Source organism: Ceratotherium simum, chromosome 14, assembly GCF_057802395.1.
Source record: "Ceratotherium simum simum isolate JZ-2026a chromosome 14, ASM5780239v1, whole genome shotgun sequence".
Taxonomy (NCBI): Eukaryota; Metazoa; Chordata; class Mammalia; order Perissodactyla; family Rhinocerotidae; genus Ceratotherium; species Ceratotherium simum.
In genome coordinates this window covers 56,960,122-56,976,661 of record NC_141913.1, presented here as the reverse complement: position 1 = coordinate 56,976,661, position 16,540 = coordinate 56,960,122, and positions in this window count along the sequence as shown.

Sequence of the window (16,540 nt, the reverse complement as noted above, 5' to 3'; positions counted from 1 at the left end):
AAAGAGCAGAGCACATGGAAGAGAGAATTAGCAATCTTGAAAATAGAAATCTATAAATGATTCTCATGGAAGAGGAGAGAGAACTAAGATCTTAAAAAAATGGAGAGATTCTATGAGAAATATCCAATTCAATTAGGAAAAGTAACATAAACATAAAGGGTATCCCAGAAGGAGAATAGTGGGAGAAAGCAACAGAGCACTCCTTTAAAGAAGTAATCACTGAGAACTTACCAAAAACTGGGGAAGAAACTGGATGGACAAGTACGTGAGGCTAATAGAACACCTAATTATCTTAACACAAAAAGACCTTCTCCAAGGTACATTATATTAAAACTATCAAAAGTCAATGACAAAGAAAAAATATTAAAGGTGGACAGAGAGAAGAAAATAACTTACAAACGAACACTCATCAGGCTATCATCAGATTTCTCAGCAGAAAGTCTACAGGTTAGGAGACAGTGGAATGACATAGTCAAAATATTGAAAGATAAAACCGTCAGCCAATAATACTCTATCTAACAAAGTTATCCTTCAGATATGAAGGAGAAATAAAGGCTATCCCAGATAAAGAAAAGCTGAGGTACCTGCCTTAAAAGAAATGTTGAAAGGAGCCCTCTTACCTTAAACAAAAAGGCAAAGGTATGCAAACCTTTGAACAAGGTGATAGACAGACAGAATCAGAAAATCGCAATTTTATATCAGAATAGGTTAGTAAACACTTAATTATAACACAAAGGCTAAAGGGAAATAAAGCATCAAAAATAACCATTACCACTTCAATTTGGTAAAAAAAACACACAATACAAAAAGGGATAATTTGTGACAACAAAAATGTAGAAGGGAAGAGGAAAAGGATGAAACCTACACAGGCAAATGGAGATAAAATATTCTATTAGCAGAAAAAAGACTTTCTCATCTATGAGATCTTTTATGCAAACCTCATAGTAACCCATCCAAGCAGAGTCACAAGACATAAAAAAAGAAGAAACTGAGAAAAACATCACAGAAAACAACCAAACTGAAATGGTAGACAGAAATATAAGGAAAAAGAAACAGTGGAACTATAGCACAATCAGAAAACAAAACACAAAATGGTAGTAATAAGAACGCATATATCAAAATCACCTTAAATGTAAATGTATTGAATTCACCAATCAAAAGACACAGATTGGCTTGATGGATTAAAAAACAAGACCCAACAGTATGGTGCTTCCAGGAGACCCATCTTAGCTCTAAAGACAAATATAGGCTCAGAGTGAAGAAACAGAGGATGATACTGCAAGCAAATGGCAACCTAAAAAAGCAGGTGTAGCCATAATTGTGTAAGACAAAATAGACTTCATGCCAAAAAGAAAACAAGAGACAAAGAGGGACATTACATAATAATAAAAAGGACAGTCCACCAAGAAGACATAACATCTATTAACATATATGCATCTAACATAGGAGTACCAAAATATATAGAGCAACTATTAACAAACCTAAAGGGAGAAACTGACAGCAATACAATAATAGTAGGAGACTTTAATACCCTACTAACATCAACAGACAAGTCATCCAGACAGAAAGTCAACATGGAAATATTGGCCTTAAATGAAACACTAGACCAGATGGACTAAATAGATATATATAGACCATTCCATCCAAAAGCAACAGAATACACATTCCTCAAGTTCACATGGAATATTCTCAAAAATAGAACATATCTTGGGAAACAAAACAAATCTCAATAAATTTAAGAAGATTGAAATCAGATCAAGCTTCTTTTCCACCACAATGGTATGAAACTAGAAATCAACTACAAGAAGAATACTGGAAAGGTCACAAATATGTGGAGACTAAACAACATGTTACTGAACAATGATTAGATCAATGGAGAAATCAAAGGAAAAGTCAAAAAATACCTGGAGACAAATGAAAACAAAAATACAAAATACTAAGACCTATGGGATGTAGCAAAAGTCGTACTAAGAGGGAAGTGTATAGAAATACTGAAGAAACAAAAAAATCTCAAATAAACAATCCAACAGTACACCTAAAAGAACTAGAAAAAAAAGAATAGGGGCTGACCCTATGGCATAGTGGTTAAGCTTGGCATGCTCCACTTTGGCAGCCCTGGCTTGCAGGTTCAGATCCCAGGCATAGACCTACACCACTCATCAGCCATGCTGTGGTGGTAACTCACATACGAAATAGAGGAATATTGGTAGAAATGTTAGCTCAGGGCTAATCTTCCTCAAGCAAGAAAAGAGGAAGGTACCATAGATGTTAACTCACGGCAAATATTCCTCAGAAAAAAACAAAAAGCAAAGAACAAAAAGAAAATCAAACAAGTCCAAAGTCAGTAGAAGGAAGGAAATAATAAAAATAAGAGCAGAAATAAGTGAAACAGAGACCAAAAGGATAATAGAAAACATCAATGAAACTTAGAGCTGGTTCTTTGAAAAGATAAACAAAATTGACAAACCTTTAGCTTCACTTCAATGAAAGTGAAGAAATTACAACAGATGCCAGAGAAATACAAAGGATTATAAAAGAATGTTATAAAAATCTATATGCCAACAAATTGAATAACCTAGAAGAAATGGATAAATTCTTAGAATCTTACAAACTCCTAAAATTGAATCAAGAAGAAATAGAGAATCTGAATAGATCAATCACAAGTAGGGGATTGAAACAGTAATCAAAAACTTCCCAAAAAATAAAAGTCCAGGACCAGATGGCTTCTCTGGTAAATTCTACCAAATATTCAAAGATTTAATACCTATCCTTCACAAACTCTACTGAAAAATTGAAGAGGACAGGATGCTTCCTAACTCATTTCATAAGGCCAACATTACCCTAATACCAAAACCAGACAAGGACAAAAATGAAAATTACAGTCCAATATCACTTATGAGCATAGATGCAAAGACCCTCAACAAAATATTTCCGAAATGAATACAATAATACATTTAAAGGATCATACACCACAACCAAGTGGAATTTATTCCAGGGACACAGAGATGGTTCAATATCTGCAAATCAATCAATATGATACACCACATTAACAAAAAGAATAAAAATCACATGATCATCTCAATAGATGCAGAGAAAGCACTTGACAAAATTCAAGATCTATTCATGATAAAAACTCAATGAGAAGGGAGTAGAAGGAAAATACTTCAATATAATAAAGGCCATATGTGACAGACCCACAGCCAACATCATACTCAATGGTGAAAAATTGTAACATATTTCTCTAATAACAGAAACAAGACAAGGATGCCTGTTCTCATCACTCTTATTCAACACAGTATTGAATGTCCTAGCCAGAGAAATTAGGCAAGAAAAAGGAATAAATGTGATCCAAATTGGAAAAGGAGAAATAAAAAACGTCAGTATTTGTTGATGACATAATTATATATATCAAAAATCCTAAAGAATCCACCAAAAATCTATTAGAAATAATTAACAAATACAGTAAAGTTGTAGGGTACAAAAATCAACCTACTACAATCAGTTGCATTTCTATACTCTAACAATGAACTAGAAGAAAGAGAAATCAAGAATATAATCCCATTTACCATCGCAACTAAAAGAATACTAGGAATAAATTTAACCAAGGAGGTGAAAGACCTGTACACTGAAATCTATGAGACACTGTTGAAAGAAACTGAAGAAGACATAAAGAAATTGCAAGATATTCCATGATCATGGATTGGAAGAATTAACACAGTTAAAATGTCCATATTACCTAAAGCAATCTACAGATTCAATGCAATCCCAATCAGAATCCCAATGACATTCTTCAAGGAAATAGAATAAAGAATCCTAAAATTTATCTGGAAAAACAAAAGACCCTGAATAGCCAAAGTCATCTTGAGAAAAAAGAACAAAGCTGGAGATATCACACTCCTTGATTTTGAAACATACATCAAAGCTATAGTAATCAAAACAGCAAGGTACTGGCAGAAAGACAGACACATGGATCAATGGAACAGAATTAAGAGCCCAGAAAGAAACCCAGACATCTGTGGACAGCTAATTTTAGACAAAGGAACCAAGAATATACAGTGGAAAAAGGAACGTCTTTTCAACAAGTAGTGTTGGAAAAAGTGGACAGCCACATACAAAAGAATGAAAGTAGACGATTATCTTATACCATACACCAAAAATTGACTCAAAATAGATTAAGTACTTGAATGTAAGACCTGAAACCATAAAACTCCTAGAATAAAACATAGGTATTATGCTCTTTGACATTGGTCTTAGCAGTATATTTTGAATATCATATCTTCTCAGGAAAGGATAAAAAAATAATAAACAAATAGGACTACATCAAACTAAAAGCTTCTGCACTGAAAAAGAAAAACAGGAACAAGATGCAAAGATAACCTACTAATTGGGAGAAGATATTTGCAAATCATATATCCAATAAGGGGTTAATATCCAAAATATATAAAGAACTCATACAACTCAACAACAACAAAATAATCAACTCAATGAAAAAAATAGACAGGTTGTCTGACCAGACATTTTTCCAAAGAAGATACACAGATGGCCAACAGGCACATGAAAAGATGTTCAACATCACTAATTATTAGGGAAATGCAAATCAAAACTACAATGAGATATCACCTCATGCCTCTCAGAATGGTTACTTTTAAAAAGACAAGAAATAACAAGTATTGGAGAGGATGTGGAGGAAAAGGAACCCTCATACACTGCTGGTAGGAATGTAAATTGGTGCAGCCTATATGGAAAACAATATGGAGATTTCTCAAAAAAATTAAAAATAGAAATACCATATGATCCAGCTATTCTCCTTCTGGGTATTTATCCAAAGAAAGTGAAAACACTAATTAGAAAAGATATATGCACCCCTATGTCCATTGCAGAATTATTCATAATAGCCAAGACTTGGAAGCAACCAAAGTGCCCATCAATGGATGAATTGATAAAGAAGATGTGGTATCTACATACAATGGAATGCTACTCAGCAACAAAAAAGATGAAATCTTGCCACATGCAACAACATGGATGGAGCTTGAGGGTATTACAGTAAGCAAAATGAGTCAGACACAGAAAGACATATACCATATGATTTCACTCATATGTGGAAGACAAAGAAACTAACAAACACATAGATACGGAGACCAGATTGGTAGTTACCAGATGGGAAGGGGACCAAGGGGAAGGTGAAAGGGGTAAAAGGGCACATGTGTATGGTGATGGATGGAAACTAGAATATTGGGTGTGAACATGATGCAGTCTATACAGAAGTCTAAATGTAATGATGTATACCTGAAATTTATATAATGTTATAAACCAATGTGACCTCATCAAAATAAAAGGAAAATAAATAAAACTATCAACAAGTTTAGTGAATGGCAAAATGTAGAATTTCATAATTTTTCATAGTTCAAAATAAAAAAATATTAAAATATAATTCAGAGTATACTGAAGTAATTCAAAGCAAAATAATAGTAACATATTGAAATCTTAAACTATTTTTGTTATTATTTCATTATGTGGTTGAAATGAACAAAGGAACTGATAAGGACAAACAGTGAACAAGGATTACAAAAATCAAAGGACAATTTTAGCATTGAGGCAGAACCAAGGAAGAGGTAATGAGACAGCATTTGAAGATCAGACATAATTTCATGGCTTTGAACTCTGTCCCTCTCTACAATATAAAGGCATTTTTTTGAAACTAAATTCTTTGAAACAAAGGGTGAATACAGACTGGTGTTCTAGACTCTGCTGCAGGTGAGATTTTCAATTTAGACCAAAAGGATATATTGGCTCAACAGTAAGAGATAAGTGGCTTGGGAAATTACCTTATTTTCAATATTGATTCCATATTTTAACAATGGACTATGTGTGATGTACAAAAAGAAAGGAGAAAGGAAGAAAAGGGATGGAAAAGAAAAGAGAGAATGTATTTTTATTGAGCAGATTTATTTATGAGGCAGATGATGTGCTGGATGCATTTTCTATGCTGCTTTATACTATTTCGAACCTCTCTGCCTCTGGGAAGGCTGTTCACTACGCCCAAACTAGACTTTCTTCCCTACTTCTGTCTCCTCTTGGCACATTGCTTCTTATCCTTGAAGACAAATCCTTTTTCTTGCTTATTCCTCAGCACCATGTAATAACTCATTGTTATACGTTGAATTGTGTCTCCCCAAAATCATATATTGGAGTCCCTCTGTACCTCAGAATGTGTTCTTACTTGGAAATAGAGCCTTTACAGAAGTAAGCAAGTTAAAATGAGGTTGTTATGGTGGGCCCTAACCCAATATGACTGGTGTCCTCATAGAAGGGAGAAATCGAGACACAGAGCACACACAAAGGGAGAACATCATGTGAACATGAACCAGAGATTGAGGTGATACTTCTACAAGCTAAGGAATGCCAAGCCCCAGCAAACCACCAGAGGCTAGTAGAAAACTATAGAACAGATTCTCCCTCACAGTCTGTGGAAGGAACAAACTCTGCCAACACCTTGATCTTGGACTTCTAGCCTTCAGAAATGTGAGACCATAAATTTCTGTTGTTTAAGCCACTAAAGTGTGTGGAACTTTGCTATAGCAGCCCTAGGAAACTAATACAGTCATTATATATTTGTATAATTTAATTGAGAAAAAACAGTCTTTATAAAACCTCTATTAGTTTCATGTTATTGCCCCCATTGTTTAGAGAGAATCAAGTTGACCTTCAGTGACTTCACGAATTATGTTTACGGTCAAGCAATTCAGAAGTCTTAGAGCAGGGATGTCATCTAAGATTTACACAATTCTGGAGATCATGCCTTTACCAATACAGCTCTTCATCAAACTCCAATATCAAACCACCAGGATAATGATGGTAATGGAAGTGAAGACATATTGAGAAAAATATGTGAGAAAAGATAGAGTTTTAGGCGCTATCAGGGCATTTTGGGAGCTGTGATGCAAAACTTGGACTATTTCTTAAAGAGAACTCCATTGAGTTATATATAAGAATCAAACTGACATGAAAGGCCAAAAATTACAGCAGATAATATGATAGATAATATGGATAAATATGAATTAGTATCACGGTGGGACATTATTTGCCTCATAAAAAAATCAACAGTTGAGTCATAGCATAATTCTAATAAAACATGTTCTGTTAAAAAATGTATTCTGAAAGATAATTGAGAAAGATCTAAAATTATTTAAATATATAATTTGCAATTGAAATATCAAAATCAAAATTAGTTTACAAAAATTAAATATTGACTTAGATGTAAGACCCTAAACATTTAGGGGAAAATAATTAAAGCACCAAATATGTTAATGTATTAGAAAATTTATTCCAATGCCTTTTGACTTAATATATTGCTGATTAAACAAGTGATCATTTTTCTACTAGGTTAAAACACTTCTTATATCATTATCCTATACTGATTTCAAAATATATAGGGGTTTGACTCTTATTCTTCAATAGAAATAGCTCTGATTTCTGAAATGATACAAATAAAAATGCTTTAGAAACTATACAATCCTTTGCAAATATTATTTGTTTCTCTAAAATAAAACTCTTGTTCTCCCACCATAATATTTCTAGGATGACACACTCATTCATCTAAAAACCCATGCACAAAATATCAGAATGATTTTTGTCTATTCTGTACACTCAATTAATTAACAAATCCCACTTATTCTTCCTTCACAACCTTACTACAGTATGTATCCCCAACATCTTTTTTTTAATCCCTAAAAGGAAGAACTTTCTTTGCCTTGTATGAGACTTTTACATTCTTTTTTGTTTTGTGTTTGCTTTGCTTCTTTGGAAAGATTGGCCCTGAGCTAACATCTATTGCCAATCTGCCTCTCTCTCTTTTTTTTCCTCTGTAAAGCCCCAGTACATAGTTGTATATTCTAGTTGTATGTCCTTCTAGTTCTTCTATGTGAGCTGCTGCCACAGCATGGCAACTGACAGATGAGTGGTGTGGTTCCACGCCTGGGAACCAAACCCCGGCCACCTAAGCAGTGAGAAGTGAACTTTCACTGGTAGGCAGAGCTGGCTCTTACATTCTTTTTTAAATGTTTATCTGCTCCCAGCTTTCTTCTCACACTCACTCATTCTTTCTTTTCTACTCGATTAAACTTTCTAAACAAAACTTTGTCCACTTTCTCCTACTCAACAATTTTCAATCTTTTCAAGATAAAATTTTAAAATCTTGAATTTTAAGATTCATCACAATTTGCACAAATTACTACTATAGTTTTATTTCATAATAATGAGCTATTTCAAACAATCCAATTCACCTACTCACTGTTCCAAAAATAAATATTACATTTCTAACCTCTGTGAGTTTGTACCTGACATCACCTAGAATACACTTGGAAATTTCTATCATTTCATTGCTTATAATGCAAAACATGGGAGCAGAATAACTATTAACTAAAAAAGAAAACATTAGAATGTAAACCTAAAATAAGGATTGGCTCATAGTTGTAGCTTTATAAATATTTGCTAAATGAATGAAGAAATCTGTAAAAATATATAAAACATGATACATCCATAATTGCTAATTGATTATGAAAATCACATTATTAGAGAATTAATGATATTGGTAAAATTTATGATAATGGCATCCTATACTTAAATTATAGATTTGAATAAGAAAAAAATAACAGAAATTATATACTATGTAGTTTTGTTTTGAACTAAGCTATATTAAGAACAAAATTTGTTGAAATATTAAACGTGGTTCTGTCTAGAAGGTGAAAATATGGGCAATATCAATTTTATTTATTTTAAAATTAATTTTAATTAAAATAAATAACTATTATAAACTAGAGAATAATATTATTTAAAAAATATATTCTCCTTTTAAATCTAGTGAAATTCTACTGTATGTACTAATCTTTTCCAAAGTACTCTGTCCAGAAACAATCATTTTTTCCTCAAATTCTTTTTACCAAAGGATACAGTTATAAGGGCATTTCAATAACTTATTTCAAATACAAACATATAATATACATATGAGAAAAGCAGTATATTTCTAGAATGACTCTTTTGGAATGAATGGCTAACACATTTTTGAATTGCTAATCGAATGTAACTCAGTGATTCTCTTTCTTGCTTAATAAATATTTGTTGATGCTAATAATTAAAGTACATTTTAGTTGATACTTTAAAATGTATTTAAATTTTTAAAATAAAATCACTTATTTATTAAATTTAATAAAATAATTTTAGCATAGGCTCTGGAATTAAAGATCAATGCTAATTGTATTTAAAACATAAATATTGATATAATACAGTGTGTCGTGTTTTTCAGAACACTGTGCTCACAAGGTTGTTCTATGATTATATTAGAAAAGATAATCTGGTAAAATAAATGCAATAAGCCTGAATTTTCTATCCTCTTTAATTTTTAATTCAGAATTCCCTAAACTCCATGGACAGTAGGATCTCTTCTGTGAGTAGCTGCTGTAATTATCCTATAAAACCAGTGGTCCAAGGGAGTTCCAAATTATGAAAACTCTGATGAGTCTATATTTTATCCAAAATAGAAGAAAAATGATATAGCAACATAGTTAATACGCGATTGCAAACATTGAAAATTGAAAGAATCTTATCGTGCGTTGATATACATATTGTCTATCTAATATCAAAACTTTAAAAATATTTAAACTCTGTGCTGAAGTATGCTGTGTACTATGCATATAGAAGGGCATTTTTAATATATATTCTCAAAAATATCAGTTTCCACGGTAGCAAAATAATGAGTAGTACAAAAAATCCCCTTTAAAAACACTGATTAGAATTTGATGTTTTGACTAACTTGCATAGTATATGAAATTCCATGGAAATATCTGTTTGAATATATTTTTAAAAGACTTCAGAACAACAGAGTTGGGAATTCACATAGAGAGAAGTTTGACTCATACTGTACCTATACTTTAAATATTAGATCTATTTCAGGAGTGATCTGATCATAATTTCCAGTTATGCTCATTCATTCACTTTTAACAATCTGAGGAAGTAATATATCTGGGTTTTTGATGATCATGCCTTCAGATAATTGATTGTGGTATTGAAATTAAGTTATGGAAAGAATGATCATACAATGATAATATAGGCATAGCAAATACACAAATTACTTACAATTGTATTATTTAGCAATAATTATGGAGGCATGAGGTTGATTTTAAAATTTTAGTATTTAATGATAATAACTTTATCCATTTTGTGCCTTTAACTTTTCAAACTCACTTTCTGTGCTCTGCCATGTTTAGAAATGAAGAGAAGATAAACATGAGGGTTAAGAGAACAATTTGTGGAACACCTTCAAAAAAATAGAAAGTTCTAAAGATTGATTCTACTCTTGATTATGCATTTTGATAATCATTTCAATAGTCATGGAGCTTATTAGAACATAGAACTATTATATATTTCTTTGACTTGTTCAGCTCTGAAAAATACTGTCTCTAGCAAATCATACTGTAGAATACAACAATCTCCAGAATAAACACAAACACTAAACTAGTAATTCAAGTTGCCGAATACCCTGCAGTGTGGTGATTTAAAAAGGAAATATATACATGTAATATGAAATGTATATAATATTAGGTACATATACTATGGAAGATGTAGGATTGAACTTGGAGCAGTAACTCATAGGAAAGTCAGTTCCCAATAATTTTCAGGAGAAATCATAAAGAAAAGGAGAAAAATAAATTGCTTCAGCTCTTAAATAATAGCACATACAATAATCCCAACACACAAAATGAAATAGCTTGTATTTTATCAATAGAACTTTGTGGAGAGTATGTACAAATGGAATATTGAAATAAAAGGAAAATTTCCTTTAAAAATCAAATAGAAAGAGAGAAGTTGGATTTACAAGTTAAAAAGATATAAGCGAATATAGAAATATGTGAAACAGACTATAAATAAATGAAGAAAGAAATGAAAATATATAATTATTAGGCAATATCTCATAGGACCTCTCATGGATGCTATTACTAGGAAACAATTCTGGATATCTTGTCTGGTAATGTTCGGTCCATGCTTCTGGTTCCTAGTATTACATTTTGTCTCCTAGCAATAAGCATAGGGCTCTGTGCTTCAACCTAAATGCTCAACCTTGTTCCCCACCTCTCAAGAGTCACGTGAACGACTTGGCTGTGGTAGTGGGCAATACTGAGCCGCTCTCAGCACCTTGGCAAAATGACCACATCACAGTGGATAATGCTTTAAAATGGGACTGTTCATTATCACAGCAGGTAGGGAATACAGAACAGGAGAGGTCTAGAAGGCTGAGGCTTCATGCTCCCCCCACCTTGGAATTTTTCTCCGTTGACGTTATCTGATCTTGTGTTCTGTACTTCCTTTTTTTTGCTAAATGCAGCTTCAGCGTGGGATACAGAATTTGACTCTTGTGATTTCACTTGATGCACAATAATCTGAATGTCATGGCTCATAGATTGCTGATGTAGGGAGACTTATCCTCTCTTAAGAAAATTGTACCAAGTCATGCACCGCATAATGACATTTCGGTCAATGACGGACTGCGTATACGACGGTGGTCCCATAAGATTAGTACCGTATAGCTTAAGTGTGTAACAGGCTATACCACCTAGGTTTGTGTAAGTACACACACTATGATGTTTACACGATGGAATCGCCTAATGACACATTTCTCAGAACATATCCCTGTCATTAAGTGACGCATGACTGTATGCTATTACTTTGTTCTCTATTTTTTTGTTACTATTACTAAGTAAGAGTCAAGCTTAAACTGAATATTTTTTGCTTCCTTGCACGGTGTAAGTTATAACTCAAGATTTAGTTAACATACTACAACATCATGTTATTTTTCTCTTTCTGCTCCTAAAGCTCCCGCCTCCAGTTCACTCATGATCTGAATTCCAAAACGCAGCAGGAGATGGCTTAATTAGCTGCTTTAGTGACCATAAGAAGGATTGACAGTATCCTTGCTGGGAATGAAGGAGCTTTACCCTTACCTCAGGGAAGTCAATATTTTGTTGCCTATCGCTTGCAATATACTATAGCCTGGTACCAGTTTCTATGTCAATATTTCAAGTAATAGACACCCAGTTCAAATAAACCTAAGTAAAAAGTGTAACTTTACTGGCACACATGCCTGGGGAGTCCAGGGACACTTGTGTCTTCAGAGATTATTCAATTGTGTAATCAGCACTTGCGTACACACTTCTGCACATCTCTCTGTGGGGTGGAGCGAAATGACCACATCCAGCCTGACGTTACTACAGTGAATAATTGAGCTTGACTCTTCCTTTTTATTACTCAAATATTAACCCCAGCGAAGCATTCTTATTGACTCTATTTGAGTAACATGCCTACCACTTGAACCATTCATTTAGACAAAAGAATTAAATACTCTGAATAGGACCAGGTTACCTGTCCACCTTTGTGAAAGAGTGGAGACAAGTGAGTGATGGGCATTATGATGGTTAATTGCATGTATCAAGTTGACTAAGGCCACGGTACTCAGATATTTGGTCAAACATGTCTGAATGTTGCTGTAGAGGCATTTTTGATGAGATTAATATTTATATAAGTAGACTTTGAGTCAAGCATATTACCCTCCATAATGTAGGTAGGCCTCATCCAATCAGTTGAAGATCTTGAAAGAAAAAAGACTGAGGTCCCTGAAGAAGAGGAAATTCTGCCAAGAAATCACCTTCAGACTCAAGCTGCAACATTAACTTTTCCCTAGGTCTCTGGCCTGCCCACCCTGCCGATTTTGGACTTACCAGCCTCCATTATCATGTGAGTCAATCCCTCAAAATCTCTTTCTTTCTCTCTCTCTCTCTCTTTCTCTCTCTCTCTCTATATATATATGTAGATGTGTATATATATATATATGTAGATAGATATATGTAAATAGATATCTATATATTGCAGAATTTATATATTTATTATATTATTATTATATATTATTGCTATTGGTTCTGTTTTTCTGGAGAACCCTAATATAGGCATTAAGATTGGTAGGCCCCCAGATGTACATGTCTATGTGGGTGGGGAGAGTCTGTATGTGAAGAGATGCTGAGCAGAATAAAATAATAGATGCAATAATAAAAATAAAATAAAACAATAAAAACAATATCCCTAGTACTGACCTAAACACTGCAGGTTTCATAAGAAAAAAGGGGGAAATAACATGTTCCCTCAAAAATTTTTCAATTTTTAGATAGTATAAAATAACTATGAAAATACTAAACACAAATTAAATTACAACTCAAATCTATCTTTTAAACAAATGGCACATAAAGCAGTAAAAAGTGCGATAAACTACATGACAAATATGAGGAAAGTGCAATGGATTCAAAAGAGAGAGAAGTAAGAAATATTTTCATGCATGCAAGGATATTTCAGTTGAATCTTGAAGAAAAGGTAGAATTTCAACAGGCAGATGTGAAAGACAAAATTTATTTCAGATACAAGTCATAACACAAGGACAGGAATGGGGAAAACATCACTTGGAACATTCAGGAAAATATTTATTGAAAATATGTTTCAATTTACAAGAAAAAAATTTGCCTTGAGTTTGAGCTTTAATGAAACAAATACACATATTATTTCAAGGAGTTATTTTATATACTTGTATGTACTAGAATTATATACTCCTGGTTTTTAAATATATCTAGACAAATATAGTTGCAGAAATAGAGATGTGTGTATTTGTGAGTTAAGGTACATAAACGTATTTCTTAGCTCTGTCTGCTGAGAGGATCAGTGATATCCTAGTAACAATGGTGCACTTACCCCCTAGATGTTGATCTCTAAACTTTGTTCACATTCAAAGACACAGGGCTCTTTGGAGAAGTGGTTGACTCCAGTGCCAGAGCAGGGAAAATACATGATGAGCCTGGAACATCATTTTGTGGTGATAGGAAATAAGGAAACACTAAAAAAAAAGTGTGGAGCAGGCTTGGTAAAAGAACATAGGAGCCAAACTGAAGGAGTTCCTAACGGCTAGAATTGGAACAATTTGAGAAACAAAATAAATACCTAATATCCACACTGATATAAACAAACCTTTGGATAAATAAATAAGTAAATAAGTAAGAGACAGCTCTTCTTATTTGGAAGGTGAATTCCAATTAATAGAAGTGGGAAATAGAGGATCACCTTCAGGTAAAAATACCTCAGTATTGAATGTTCCAGACAAGGTGCATCCATTATGCTACAGTTAGTGGGCAAAAGTTTACAGAGAAACAGGATTTTCATAGTCTCAAAAAATCACCTCCAAGAAATTCATCAACTATGCAGGGATATATAGTATTTTTAAGGTGAAGAAATCCAGTAGACACCCACTTAAAGTAAGTCGCCAGTAATACTACGTATGCACATCATTAATCCCTTGATACGACGAATTGAGGAACAACATCGATTCTGTAGTATTCTCGAAAAAATTGCATAAACTTACTCTGATCCTGAGAAGACACCCGACACAGCTAAATTGAGGGACAGGCTACAAAACGAATGACCTTCAATGTCAAGGTCAAGGAAGAAATACAATCCTAGGCTGGAGAAGACTAAGGAGAAATAAAAATTATATGCAATAGGGCATCTTCAATGCAATTCTTGGACATAAAGAACATAATTCAAAAACATCAATGAAATTAGAATAAAGTCTATACTATAATTAACGAAAATGTACCAACGTTCAAGTCTTTTTCTTGATAATTGTACTGTGGTTATATAAAATAATATCAATGGGGAGTAACATGAGGGATAGAAGGCAACTTTCCGTATTGTTTCTGTAACTTTTCTCTAAGTCTAAAATTAGTTTGAAATAAAAAGTTTTTAAAAATTATATGTATATACACACGTGCATTCATGTAAATCATTTGCTTTTTACTGTCCTATGGTATCTAGACATGGTTTGAAAGTATCTTCAGAGGGAAAGTCCTTCTGGCCTCTATTTCCTGAATTATAACTACCACTCATGACAACCTCATATTATGCCTAATTGCATAAAATTGCAGTATCATTTCAGCAGTCTAATGATTAAAAATATATATCATCTAGTACAATGGGACAAAGATCTTACTGCCATAAATAATGAAATAGCTTTTCCACTTTATTCATAAGCACAATCAGTGATAAAATCATTGCTGAAGACAGCTTCCTCCTACTCATGTTTTTTCATTGTCATTGACACATGTCTAAACAACTTAAAATATTTAAATATATGGAGTTTTTATCCAGAGAAGATTACTAAGAAGGATGCATATTGGCTACAAAAACAAGATATTTTTGAAATTAATTTATTCTGTATTTTGTTACTCAAAGCATGTTGATACAAGCATACTTGAGTAGATGCTGATAAGAGGCTAAATAGAAACAAAAGTAACAGTTAGGAAAACATAAGTATCTTTTTAATCTCATTTGATGAAAATTTTGGATACTCATGTACAGAAAATTGCCCCTGTACACATATACATAACATTTTGGGGAGTTCATGTTACTGGGTTTAGAATAAGCTATGCAATTTTATTGATGAAATCAGCAGCACCAAAAATGCAGAGGACTTGGGGATTTCTAGACTTACGCCTATATGAGCACTTTATGTCACTATTTTTATTAAACTACAAATCAATCAAGGTAAATGAAATGAGTCAAATTGTATATCTAATTAAACTGACCAATTATTTGATTGTATTAAAAGCTTGATAAAATAAAATGAATTATTAATGCACCAATATGCTTTTTCAAAAACACATCCTAATATTTTTTGTGTGAGATAGTAAACTTTCCCACAATTGCATTCAGATGCCCCAAAACTCAGTTCCTATGTGTCATTAGACATCCTCATGATTTCTAATGATCCTATTGATTTCACAATTAAAGCTATTACTGGCGGCCGGCCTGGTGGCACAAGCGGTTAAGTGCGTGTGCTCAGCGGCAGCGGCCCGGGGTTCACAGGTTTGGATCCCGGGCGTGCACTGACGCAACGCTTCGCAAGCCATGCTGTGGCGGCGTCCCATATAAAGTGGAGGAAGATGGGCACGGATGTTAGCGCAGGGCCAGTCTTCCTCAGCAAAAAGAGGAGGATTGGCAGATGTTAGCTCAGGGCTGATCTCCTCACAAAAAGTAAAAAGCCATTACCTAGCATTAAGGGTAAAATGACACTCTGTATGTGATTTTCTTTAAAACTCTTTATAAAAAGAAAGATGTGGGGAGAAAGAGACATTGATAATTGTTGAATCTTGGTGATGAGATAGCTAGAAGAAGCTTTAACTTTGCCCCCTGCCTTTCTCACTAGTCTTATCTCTTGCTAGTCCTTGTCTTAGACTAGCATTACTAAACAGCTTGAGGATTCCTGGCAATAGATTATTTTTCATGCTTCTTTGCATATGCCGGTCCCTCTGTCAGGAATTTTTCTGTAACCCTACTCAATTCAATTCATTCCAAGCTGTTCTTCCCTGGCTGTCCACTTTGAGACCTTTAGACTCAGCTCAGGTATGTATTCCTATCTGTCAACAGAATAAATCTCTCCCAGAAGAGTTACCACATT